The sequence below is a fragment of the Emydura macquarii genome, unplaced genomic scaffold (assembly GCF_026122565.2).
Source record: "Emydura macquarii macquarii isolate MOO-44397 ecotype Brisbane River unplaced genomic scaffold, CSIRO-AGI_Emac_v2 contig_629, whole genome shotgun sequence".
Taxonomy (NCBI): domain Eukaryota; kingdom Metazoa; phylum Chordata; order Testudines; family Chelidae; genus Emydura; species Emydura macquarii.
The window spans coordinates 9,157,357-9,168,923 of record NW_027130766.1 but is presented as its reverse complement, the minus strand read 5'-3'; the positions used below and the strand labels follow the sequence as shown (position 1 = coordinate 9,168,923).

The following is an 11,567-nucleotide window of genomic DNA, read 5'->3' as shown; positions in this document are numbered from 1 at the left end:
GAAACAAGCAAAACAAATGCAGACACAGGCTTCCGCCTCCTCTTCCTACGTCTGTCTGGGTTTAGCTTCACTTTGCAGAGCAGACCCCCCCCCATGGGAAAGCTGGAGAAAATCCACATGAGACAATTAACGAATTAAGGACAGTTCGAAGCACCTGGATTAATAGCAGACTGTGTGAGGGCTAAACAGAGAAACTTCCAGTGCAGCCAACAAGGAAAAGGGAGGAGAAAACCACCACAAAATCCAAAGCATTTCTTACTACCCGAGTCTGATCTAGTCATGCCAGAGTGAGGAATCTAGCAAGCAGCAGGACCGACATAGCTCTCTGATTCACAGCTCAAGCATTCTGAGTTCTGTCATGGCTGAAAGGCTGAAAGACTCACGTAAACTAGGCGCATGTAAGCGACCTAAACAGATCTACAAATACAGGTATGGGAAGCTCTGTCTATTGGGCCTGCCCAGAGGGATAGATCCAGCTGTGGAAAAATGCAGATACCTAAACAAACAACAGTGGAAGCAACAGCTGGTGAGGGAGGGAGCGAAAGGGACAGCTCAGGCAGAACGTCACCAAGAAGTATTTAAAAGAGTAGGGAAAAGGTGAAGTGTCCTAATCCCTGGCAGAGTGTCACTGTTAGAGCCTGCTCTTTATTGTCTGCTATCCGTCACAATCACTGGCTATTCCTCATGCAAAATAAAGAAAGCAAACACCCACTGCCCCCGTTCCTCTGGGACAAAATGTTTGTACGGGACCCAATCCTGCTCCCGCTGAAGTCAATGGCAAAACACCTTGATTGCAGTGGGTGCAGGCTCAGCCCCTGAGTTTGAATCAGCTGAGAAAGGAACTGCGGCGAGTCAAAGTTGTTTTGTAGAGAACAGGGAGCCTATTTTGCAATTCAGATTGAATTATCCAGTGTGGGTCAGTGTGAGACCCCAGTGCATTAAAGCACAAGGGAGACGCTCTCAAGGCACTTGGTGTAAAATGCAGCCAGGCGTGGACTTGTGAAAACACACAACCTTTCCTCACATAGCAAAGCATTTGCACAGTTCTGATCCCATGCCCGGAGGAAGCCTCCAGAGTAAGAGAGTGATCCCGCCCTGGCTGAAGGAGGTCTTGGGGCAAGGGTGCGGACTTGTCTCCAAACATCTCTGAGCTGAATGAAGCTTCTCTCTGGAGGAGAAGCCATGCAGAGTCTGCATGACCTGGAGAGCAAAACCTATGGGAGTCCCTGACTTCCAGTGGCTGAGAGCTGGGCTGGGCTGGGCTGGGCTGGGCAGCAATAATAATGATGTATTAGCACAACACCCTCCATATTACTCCACTACTATGTTAGCTAAGGCAAAGATAATCCTGGTACAATCAGCACTGTGACTGCCACTAACAGATCACAGGGAATCCCCTGGAAGAATTGGGAATATTTTTCCAGTTCACTTTCCCTTGCATACAATGGAAAAACAGATTTGCAGTCAACAGAGAAATGTTCCCACTGTGTCAGCCCTTACTGTCTTTCTGGATGCTTCTGCTGTGCAGTGGTGCTAGCTTTGAGCCATTCGCCAGGCAATAACTATGACTTTTTCACACAGCAAACAACGGCGTATTAGGGAGTATCGTTACTCCATGGTGTCCCTGCACTCATTTGATCATTTGTCTTCCACTGTGCAGTGACTGGGGCTGCGTGGCTCTGACTCTGGGATGACCTGGCAGTGTTTACTACGTACGGGACGGTCTCTTGTTTGTGTAGCTGGAGAGCTTTCCCCATGGATGTGGGAGAGAAGACTCTGGGCTGCTGTCTGCAGGGCAGGGCTATGTTTTACGAGGTTGTGTCTTTGTGTAATTAGTCAAGTATGGGGCTGAGGACCTTCAGTAGTTACTGCCGCAGGCTGCTTGCACGAATGAGACAGGATAGTGGTGAAAACATCAGGCTGCAGGGCCCAATCCTGATTTACTCCTTCGAGGAGCCCTATCAAAGTCAGCGGTTCTACTCATCTGAGTAAAGCGAGTGGGATTTGGCCCAGGGTGTGGCTAAGAGTGCCAAGAGTAACACTTTCCATTAATGAATAAAAGGCTGAACGTAGAAAAAAGCCCATCACCTTTGTACGTGAGCTCTAGAGGCATTTGTAACAAATCAGGGCTCAGCTTCTGCCACCTCACGTGCACTGAGACAGGCCTTCCAGCGGGATTACCCAGGAGCTAAGGCACTTCTCTGGCTATTTAGTAACAATTATGATGTATTATTTGCTAAGCGCCAACAATGTGCAAGACACAAACATCATGATAATAATCCCTGCCCTGGAGCATTTACAGCTGGAACCTAACAAGCCCTCGGTCTACAGCTCAGACTCAGCACTTTCCAAAACGAGCAGTCAAGGAGGGTTGTTCTAGATGCTGTCTGGACTAATTTTGTTCATCTCATGTTAATGAACAGTTCCATTATCAGCCTAGCACCGCATCTGTGCTTTAAGAAACTGTGATGCACTTTCCTGCTCCATTGTGAGTCCAGTAGCCAGGGGTTAAGACTGTGACGATTTCTGCATTTGTTTTATTGGGGGGAGGGGGGAGCTAGATTGCCTAATAAAGCTGCAGGGTTAGAGGAGAGGAGGAATGGCCTCTGTCCGACGGGGACTGCTGAGCAGAGGGGCAGCTCCCCAGGTGAAGGTAGCGTGGAATGAGTCCGTGAGCTGCAGAAGCAAAAGGACGCAGCGGATAAGACACTTTTAACAGGCCAAGGAGGCCTGGCTGCAACCTGCACCTCGAGAAGGTCTGCAAGGAGTGACACCAAAGGCGCAAGCAAGATCCCTGGGACTGCTTGTGGTGGGAGGGCAGCCAAAAGGCAAGAGCTTTATATCGGTACCTCTTGTAGCAGGAGCGCAGAGACAATCCCAGTGGGCTCCTCTGTTTCTCGGCAGCTGGGTTTTGGGCTGGAAAGTTGAGTGTAAAAGCACATCTGTCTTGTCTGCCTCCGAATTAGGGAGAGAATGTGCAGTACTAAAGATCAACCGCACCCAGAGAGGCCTGCTGAGGACAAGGGGTTTCTGAACACGTGTGTGCACACACACACGCACACGCACGCACCCAGGGCCCGATCGATCTCCCGTTGACGTGAGGATCTTTACAGTGACTTTACTGGGAGTTGGATCAGGCCCTGAGAGTTATGTAAAAGAAAGCAAACAACCCCCAAATTAACCAGCCTTTGGGTCTTGGAGAAGAAATCTGCCATGGAGAGGCTGTAATTCCTTGCCAAAGCCTGTGTAAACAGAGATTTAATCTCTTTAGCACAAAGGGAGACTTTCATGCCCCAAGAAGCTGGATAGCAAAGGGCTGCGTGTGCCCTTCTTTGCTGCTTGTATCCCCAGAGCTGCTTTTAATGCACCCTCTGTGCTGCATCCATATCCTCGGGCAGCCTGGAAGGGCAGCTCCTGGCTCAGATTTGGGCTGTTTGCTAACAAAGGCCAGGCAGGCTTGTATCGCATTGCAAAACTCCTGAATTTGGAGGGTGGGAAATCTGGGGCTGGATTCTTTGCGGGTCCCGCTCTACAATAATGGGGCTCCTGAACCAGTTATAAAAGCTACTGCCGGGGGAACTCGCCTGGGACAGGCCAGCGTATCTTGTCATCCACCTGGAGCAGCACAGATATCTACAATTCCACTAATGTGTTGTTCCTCCCAACGTTTAACAATCGTCAAACGCATTCCTTGAAACACCGCGGGCAGGATTTTCCTAGGGGCAGGTCCCCACAAGCGCTGTCTGCACTCCAGCACCCAGCGGGCGCTCAAGCTGCTGCTCAGCTATCGTCAAGCTCTGCCCACTTATTTTGGGCTTAAAGGGAGGCTGATTTCTTTGGGCTCGCTGGCGCATGGTGCACGGCCTTTGTCAGAGTTGGGCTGGATGGGGCAGCAGGCACCCAACACTAATAGGTGCAGAGCCAGCCTCCCCCAACGGATGCTTTCAGAGGACTTTCTGGCCACCCATGCATGGTGGGGACTATTTTTCGACGCTTTCAGAAATCTCTGGGAGTTGCCGGTCCTGTTCGTCTGAGTGCAGCGTCTTTTCTATTTGGGAGGGAAATTCTTTAAGAACTTCATCTGCCTTTTGGATTAATCAGAACAGCCGCGCAAAACCAAGGGGCTGCGCCTCTCCGAAAAAGGCCAGGGGGCAACTGGGGACGGGCTGGAAAACAGATCCCAGCTTCACAATGTGTAGGGTAGGTGGGGCTGTGAAAGGAAGTATAAATAGCACAACTTGGCTTTTGTGCCTTCCATGGGCCTTATAGGGCTGGGAGCGGCAAAACGCCTGCAACAGGGAGGGGCGGACTCACTGCAAATCCGCTTGTGAATGTGGCGGGTCTGGAAGCTGTACCCAAAGTGGGACATTATTGGGTTCAGGCTCTGCTAAGCACAGTGTGAAAAGGAGTGGGAGTGTGTGGGGGGGAGAGAATGCAAAGATCAAACGGGGGTGGAAAATGGAGCAGAGTAGGGCAGAGCGGGAGCTCGGGTACTGTGAAAAGGGCACCCGTTCTGCCCAGCTGAGCTGCAGGGCGAGCTCCCCTCTGCTGCAGAGCGGGGCTGCTGCTGAACTAGGAGAGTTTTCAAATGAATCTCTTGAAGGGAAACCCCATGGGTTAAAATGACAAGAAAAGACTCGTGACAGCCCACTAGATTTGCAAACGCAAAACCCACTTGTAAGGGTCACAGACTCAGGGACCCCACAACGTTTGCCCAGCTGCAAACTTTAGGGGGTGAAGAACAGCCAGAATCCTGGTGCTGGAGGTCGGCGGGGCAGTGGTGCTGCATTTCAGCCTCTCTTACACAGCCAGCTGGCACGGTGTGGCCAAGAATACTCAGTGCACTGGTGTAGATGGCATCAGCATTTCCCAGGGACGCCCTGGAGAGACATTCCTCCACTGCCAGTGTTTTCAGTATTTCTTTTTATCACCTAATACTCACACACAGCTGCCCGACAGCCCCAGGGGTTGGGCCGGCAAACTCAGACCACAGTGTAGCTGGGCGGCTGGCTAGTTGTTCCTAGATTTGCAGGATAATCTCGGATTCCATGGGTGTGTGCCGTGTCCCATGAGATTGATCTATGGGGCAGGTAAAGGGCCCTAGATTTGTCTGGGGCTCCGCTGCACAGCGCCTTGATGAGCTGAATTGTGCTGCGACGTCTTGTTGCGATGAGAGGACACATCAGCATAGCACAGGAATGCAGCTTCCCGGCCCAAGGAGACTTTCCTGCAGGAGAAATACAAATTCCATTTAGAGTGAAGTCGGATGAAAGTCCAGACTGATTGCAGTGCTGCACCGTTTGTCCACAGGCCCCACTTGAAGTGAGTTCTGGTGCATCAAGAACATCTTAGCCCAGGAATGGGATTCAGTTTTGAGATACACCTTGGATGAGATATACTGCTCCAGCCCTGCAAAGGGGCCTTGAAATGGGAATACCTATCATTTAAGCTCTCTTTACAAATAAGATTCAGGCTGGTCTACACTTAACATCCACGGTGCTCGGAGCTGTGAAAAATCCACACGCTTGCGTGCTGGAGCTATGTAAAAAACCCCTTTGGTGCTACAGTCAGGTCAGTGGAAGAATGATGCTGTTGACTTAACTACCGTCACTTGGGCAGGTGGGAGAAAACCTTTCCCTCACTGTGGGCGGTGTCTACGCTCTGGGGTGATGCCAGTATAGCTACGGTGCCGTAGCTAGGCCTCTGTAGTTTGCAGAGTAGAGAATTAGCCTGAGGGCCTTTACTCTTCTGGACTTCTCCAGAGAGGATGCAGATACCTGGCGCGCAGCCCTTTGGTTTAGCGTTAATACTGACCTGAATGTTAGCACTCTGCACAGTGTGCTCGCATTTCGCTTTCTGCAAAGAAAACAACGTTTCAAAGAAACCCTTGTGATCCAGAGGCATATGGAGTTATGCAGCGCACGTGCAGCTTGCCTCCTGGAGATTACAGTGGCTCTGGAAAGGGCCTCTGCATTGATGAACATCAGGTTAGGCGGGCTGGGTTGGATAAAGCTCAACTTTCGCTCAGTTTTCAGCCCAGGCTCTAAGCTTGTCTTGAGAGCCCAGAATAGCTGATCGATGCTTTTGGTTTCCTTTTCACATCCTCTGTGCTCCCCAAGATTTGCGGAGGAGCAGAGCCAGCCGATGGAAATACCAAGGCTGTTCTGGTGGTGATACAGCCTCCTTCTGAGAAATGAAAGATTCAAAACCCCATGAAAAAAATCAGCTCTGATTTGCCAGTCTGATTTCTAGACCAAAAAGGCTCGGACAGGTGGGAAAAGCGTCTCAACCTCAACCAAACCTTTAGAGGCTTTCCCATTACTGGTGTGTGTGTGTGTGTGTGTTCTATTTGCACAAGCACGTCCATATTGCACATATATAGTCACTGTACTCTATGTGTGTTGAATATAGTATCAGCATCAAAGGACTGGCAACACAGGGAAAGCAATACAGAATCAGATCCCACATTAAAAAGGTGCATCTCATTCTCTAGCTTTCTGGATTCAGGAGGCCATGAACAGTTCTTTATCACATTATGTTTTTGTATATGCTGGGGCTTGTCCCTGATCCTGCTTTGCCAAAGTTATACCACTGGCTCTTACAAATGACTTGTCATGCAGGAGTTAGGAGAGAAGGTAAACTAGGGATTGATTTTACCTAAAATTAGTCAGGATGATTTTCCACACGACCCTGCTGGGATGAGGGCCCAGAGTTTGATCACTAAACTATGCAATGGTCTCAAGGGGTCACATATGGCTAAATGTTTCCTTTCCCTGGCCCACAGCTGCTTTTTGTATAAGAAAGCCCCAGATCCAGCTGTGGAGAATAGAAACCCAGCACAGCTGCGTATGGAGGGTGGTGGAGGGATGCTGTGGACAAGTTGCTTTCAGGCCCGACTCTGATTTCACTTGTCCCAGCCCAAGAGCTCACATTAACATGTCGCTTGAGTGGATAAAGTATCATCCGATGCTGTCCTCTCACAGTGTCTGCGTCCCCTGGCAGAAATCGGGAACCAGGTGGTCACGCCAGGGCCGCTACAGGTAGAAATGCAACCAGTCGATGTGTTCTCACCAGAACAGAGACCTGGGCAGTGAAACAAGCATGGAAATTAGACAGCTGCTCTGGGGATCCCACTTCTGACCAAGATAGTGCCAGACCGCGGCATCTCTAGCAGCTTGGCCTCAGCTGGTGTGTGACTGGCAGCTGAGACCAGCCATGGGGAATTGCTCACTACTATGCCCGTCAGCCGGGAGTCACTTCTCTCCGGCCAAGCTGCTAAAAGCCACACTGCCAGGGTCTTGGCTCGGTGTCACCTCCGTCCCACCTCGAAGCTCCTCCTCCTGCCTCCCTTTCAGCGCACTAGCGATGCTCTGAGCAGCCCAGTGCACAGCCCAGACAAGACCACGCCCAGGCTGCTAGTCCGGGAGGAATTTCCCTGGGTAAGTTTGGCTGGGTCCTGTTCTCCAATTGCCCCCAGGGCTGTGCCGTTTCCAGCATGTCCACTGTCACACTCAGCCACAGACACGCCTCACTCCAGGGTTTTGCCGAGAATTACCGTGTGGGCCTTTAGCAGCTAGATCCATGCATCAGCAATTGGGAGTTTTCACCCTGCAAAACCCCATCAATGCCTGATCCAGTGACAAGTCTGAGTTGTGACATGGGGGACCAGAGCAATCCCACAGGCACTGGCTCAGGTCCCAAGAACCTCAGGCCCAACATGTCCCAAGGGAAAGCCACTAGCTCCGGGGTTTGACACGACCGTTACCAGACATTACAAGCAGCATCAATGCACAATGCCACAAAAGCTGAACGCTGCAGACTGACGGCCAGGAATCACACTCTAGCCCTGAGCCGTTCTGCACCGCCGGCCTCGCTGCTGGAGCACAGCCTCTGGTTCAGCAGGACGGCTGCCGAGCTGCAGTAGTATGAGTGGGTTCCACTTCCACTCTGACTCTCCTGCCTTTGGCCATAGAACCGGCAAAGTCAGGGATGGGAAAAGCCCTGTTAGGTCAGGTCTGGCCCATCCCTGGGGAGCCAGGGTAGGCTTGCTCACTCCGGCTGTTTTCAGTTTCACTCAGCTCCTCAGGGCTGCAGTTCCAAAGCAGTGCACAGGGAATGCAGCTGCACAATTCCCTCCCCATCAGTTCATTAGCAGAGTCTCAAGATCTTCACCCACAGCACAACGCGGCCCCAGAACAAAGTCCAAGGAGATTACTTGGTACACACTGTCGGGACTTCCAGTCAAAGCCTCTTGTGAAGCCTGGAGCCCTCTGCTGCGGGCTGGGACCCGTTTCGTTGCTGTTTCATTGCTTGGCTGTTATTTATAAGCAGCTGCTGGTAGGCAGTTTGTTTTGCTGAAGTCCTTTTGGATGATACTTTCATGCTGAGCTGTGCAGCGACCAACTTCCCCAAAGCAAAGAGCAAAACAAAAGGCTCTGAATAAAAAGACATGTGAGTTGGATGCTGAAATTAAATGCAAAAGGTTTCGCCTCATCCCTCCGGATCGCCTAGCAGCTCTCCTGTGCCGCCCCCCCCGCCCCAGCATCTAAGCAGCAAATGTCTGCCCTGTGCAATGCCACTGAAGTCATTGCACCACAGAATTGGGCCCCGTGACTCATCAGGCCAGGCACCCGGTTTGTTCTGTGCTTCTTTCTCAAACCCCAGGCCTGATTGACTGGAGCAGCCACTGAAGTGAATGGGAGTTGGAAGTGGACTGAAAGGGGATTACAGACCAAGATCCCAGGCCAAACCCCCTCTGGCATACGCCAGGTTTCAGTTGGGCCCCACTGTCTTTATTTAAATAAGGAACAAAACAGCTTGCAACTGCAACCCGGTGCATAAATAGGAAGGCGGCCGTCCCCGGCCATCAGCAGCCCCGCACGGCGTCCTGCTGGAACCGCACAGCACATGGGCTCTGCACTAAATCCCACAGCTTACAAAGGCCTCAAGGAATCCCTGACCCACCGTCCGGCTGCAGTCTGGGATGCAGGGGTCAGAAAGGAGACATGCTGATTCGCATGATGGGGAGCAGGAGAATCAAAGTAAACATTTAAATAAGAAGCCCCAGGACGTTTAGTCCACACCTTTCAGCTGCTGCTGCTGCTGTCAATGGATGCTGGTCGCTGATCTCCCTGCAGATCAGCTGCAGAGCCACCTCCATCTTTCCAGCTCCACTGCTCAGAAACAGCCCTGGGGGTATTAATCCGACCTGGCCGGGGTAGTCCTGAGATTGGAATTAGCTACACAAACAGACTGCTCATGTGATTCAGACATTCCTTCTGTCAGAGAAAAGAGGGATTTTTCCCTCGCACTCTGTTTACTTGCCCGTTTCCTAGGGACCTGCCTTTCATCGGATTCATTGCTGGGCGAAAGCAGCCTTCCAAACATGACCTCACTGTTTATATTCACTCTCCCCGCCAGCCCCACCCTTTGCTAGGCTCCTACGCTGTTTTCCATCAGGTCCAAATTAGCACCAGGCCATTTCATAGAAGGTCTAAAGCACCAATCCCCTTCTTCACATCAGCCTATCGAAGAGGGAAGCAGCCTGTAAGAGCTCAGTTCCCAGGCCATGGAGACGCTAGAAATGTTGGGGAGAATCCCAGTGGCACTGAGATTGTGCATTAAGGGAAGATATTTGAGGATGGAAGGAGTTTTGTTGGACGTGGCAAGGTCACTTGGGATCCAGCAAGCACAGCCCTTTAACGTTTATCTGCGGCCTTTTAGCTGATGATCTTGGGAGTGGAGACTTACACACAACTTTCTGAAAATCTAGGCATAAAAACTGGATTCTGTGGCACTCACAAAGCCAGCTGCTCTAGGGATTTGCTAGGTAGCAGAGGCCTGTCCGCAGGCATGCTCAGCAAATGAGAGGAGCGCTGCGAAGTCAGACTTCTATCTTGTGTTTCATTGGCGGAGGGTGTTTGTAGCCTGCTGGGTCTCATGGTTCTTCGGTAGAGGGAGTTGTCTGTATCCTTCTGGGCGGGGTGTCTGGATGGAGGTCTGGAATCAGCCACAGTATTCCTGCTCCATCTTCCTCATGTCGTTGAATTTAGTTCTTAATAAACGGAGCTATTATTTTTCTAACCATCCAGTCTGAAACACGTGGATACTTCGAGAGCCAGATTCTGCTTTCAGCTATCCTGGTGTAAATTGGGAACAACTCCACCAAGTGCAGGGGTGTCACTCCAGATTCCCAGCAGTGCAAATGAGAGCTGAATCTGGTCCTATGACTAAACACACCTTATTTCACCGCAGGGACTTTGTACCTTCCAAGCCTGGCAGGGAGCTAGAGATACTAGGCTCCGTCCCTTCTCGCCAGGCTCTGCTGGCTGCCTCTGCATCCAGTATCTGCACTCACTGAACCATCCCAGGCGTCTCCCCTCTGCCCCTTGTCATGCGAACCTGCTCTCTGTTCGCTGGCTAAGTCCCTGCTTACAGCAGTTAACGGGGCACAGGAAATTCTCCCAACTCGGATTCCTTTCTGCTGGGCACGGACATTCATTTTCCTCATCTCAGCCTGACTGAGCCCTCTGGCCCTGCCCCAGAGAAAGTGCCCTGGCCCCAACCAGCCACAGCCGTGAAGGCAGCGGCAGTGTTAGGGCTTCAGAAGCAGCCGTCTGGAGACTGCGTTGAGCCTCTTCTCCTGAAGCTGTAAAAGCTGCGGCTCCCAGAGCCTTGCTGGAGCTGCACTGCGCATCCCGACTAGTGAGGCAGATATTCAGAGTTGGCATAAAGGCCTCCCCTGCTGAAGCAGTCCGTTTGCTGCACGTCGTTTTGTGGTTGTGCGAGACACCCGGATCTCCTCTCCGGCCTCGTTCTACCTCGGAGATCACTCTAACTGTGGGAGGGCAGGATGGTCATGGGGGCGGAACCAGGGAGGCCTGGGGTCTCTTCCTAGAGATTCCTTGTGTGACCCTGGCACGTCACTTGCCTTCTCCATGCTTCAGTTGCTCTGTCTGTAAAATGGGGCCAAGGCTGCCGGGAGCTGTGGTGGACAGGACATGGTGTGAGCGCCCCCAACGGCTGAGCTTTACGACCATGGGCGGTGGGTGAGTCCCGTCAACCACCTGCACCTGCCAGACCAGGTCTGGCTTTGAAGGTCGGGTCAGACGAAGCCCCACCCTGCAAATGAGTTCGGCAGGGCGAGTGGGCGAGAGACACCCTGTCTCTTGGCACTTACGTTTAGATTGTGGTGAAATGCACCTCGCAATCAGAGCCGTGAGCACGGGCTCGCTGGCACCGGCTCGTGGGGACGCACAGCAGCCCCACCAAACTAGCAGGCGCAGCGCCGCGCTGCCACCGGTGCTGGGGCTGGGCACGTAGTCCTCGGCCGCTAGGGAAACCTTCTGGTGGGGACCGAGTCTGTGGATTTCACAGGGGGCAGGGCACAGGGCGGCCTCTGGCTTGTGGACACGGCTAACGTCTCGCTGGGTGGGAGGTTTAGTTCCTCCCTTAGACGCTGAGGTCGCCAGAGCGACCAACCAAGACAGCAGCGCAGGGAGTGCAGCAGGTTGCGTCCCGTCAGCGAGCAGCCAGGGAGGTCGTTAATGACGTGCTCCCTGCCACCT

General features: G+C 52.2%; 1 protein-coding gene across 1 annotated transcript in view; it reads left to right on the top strand.

Annotated features, from left to right (window-relative positions):
- The window catches only part of CAVIN1 (caveolae associated protein 1), a 28,117-nt gene that overhangs the window by 1,394 nt on the left and 15,156 nt on the right, over positions 1-11,567 (top strand). The window lies entirely within an intron of this gene.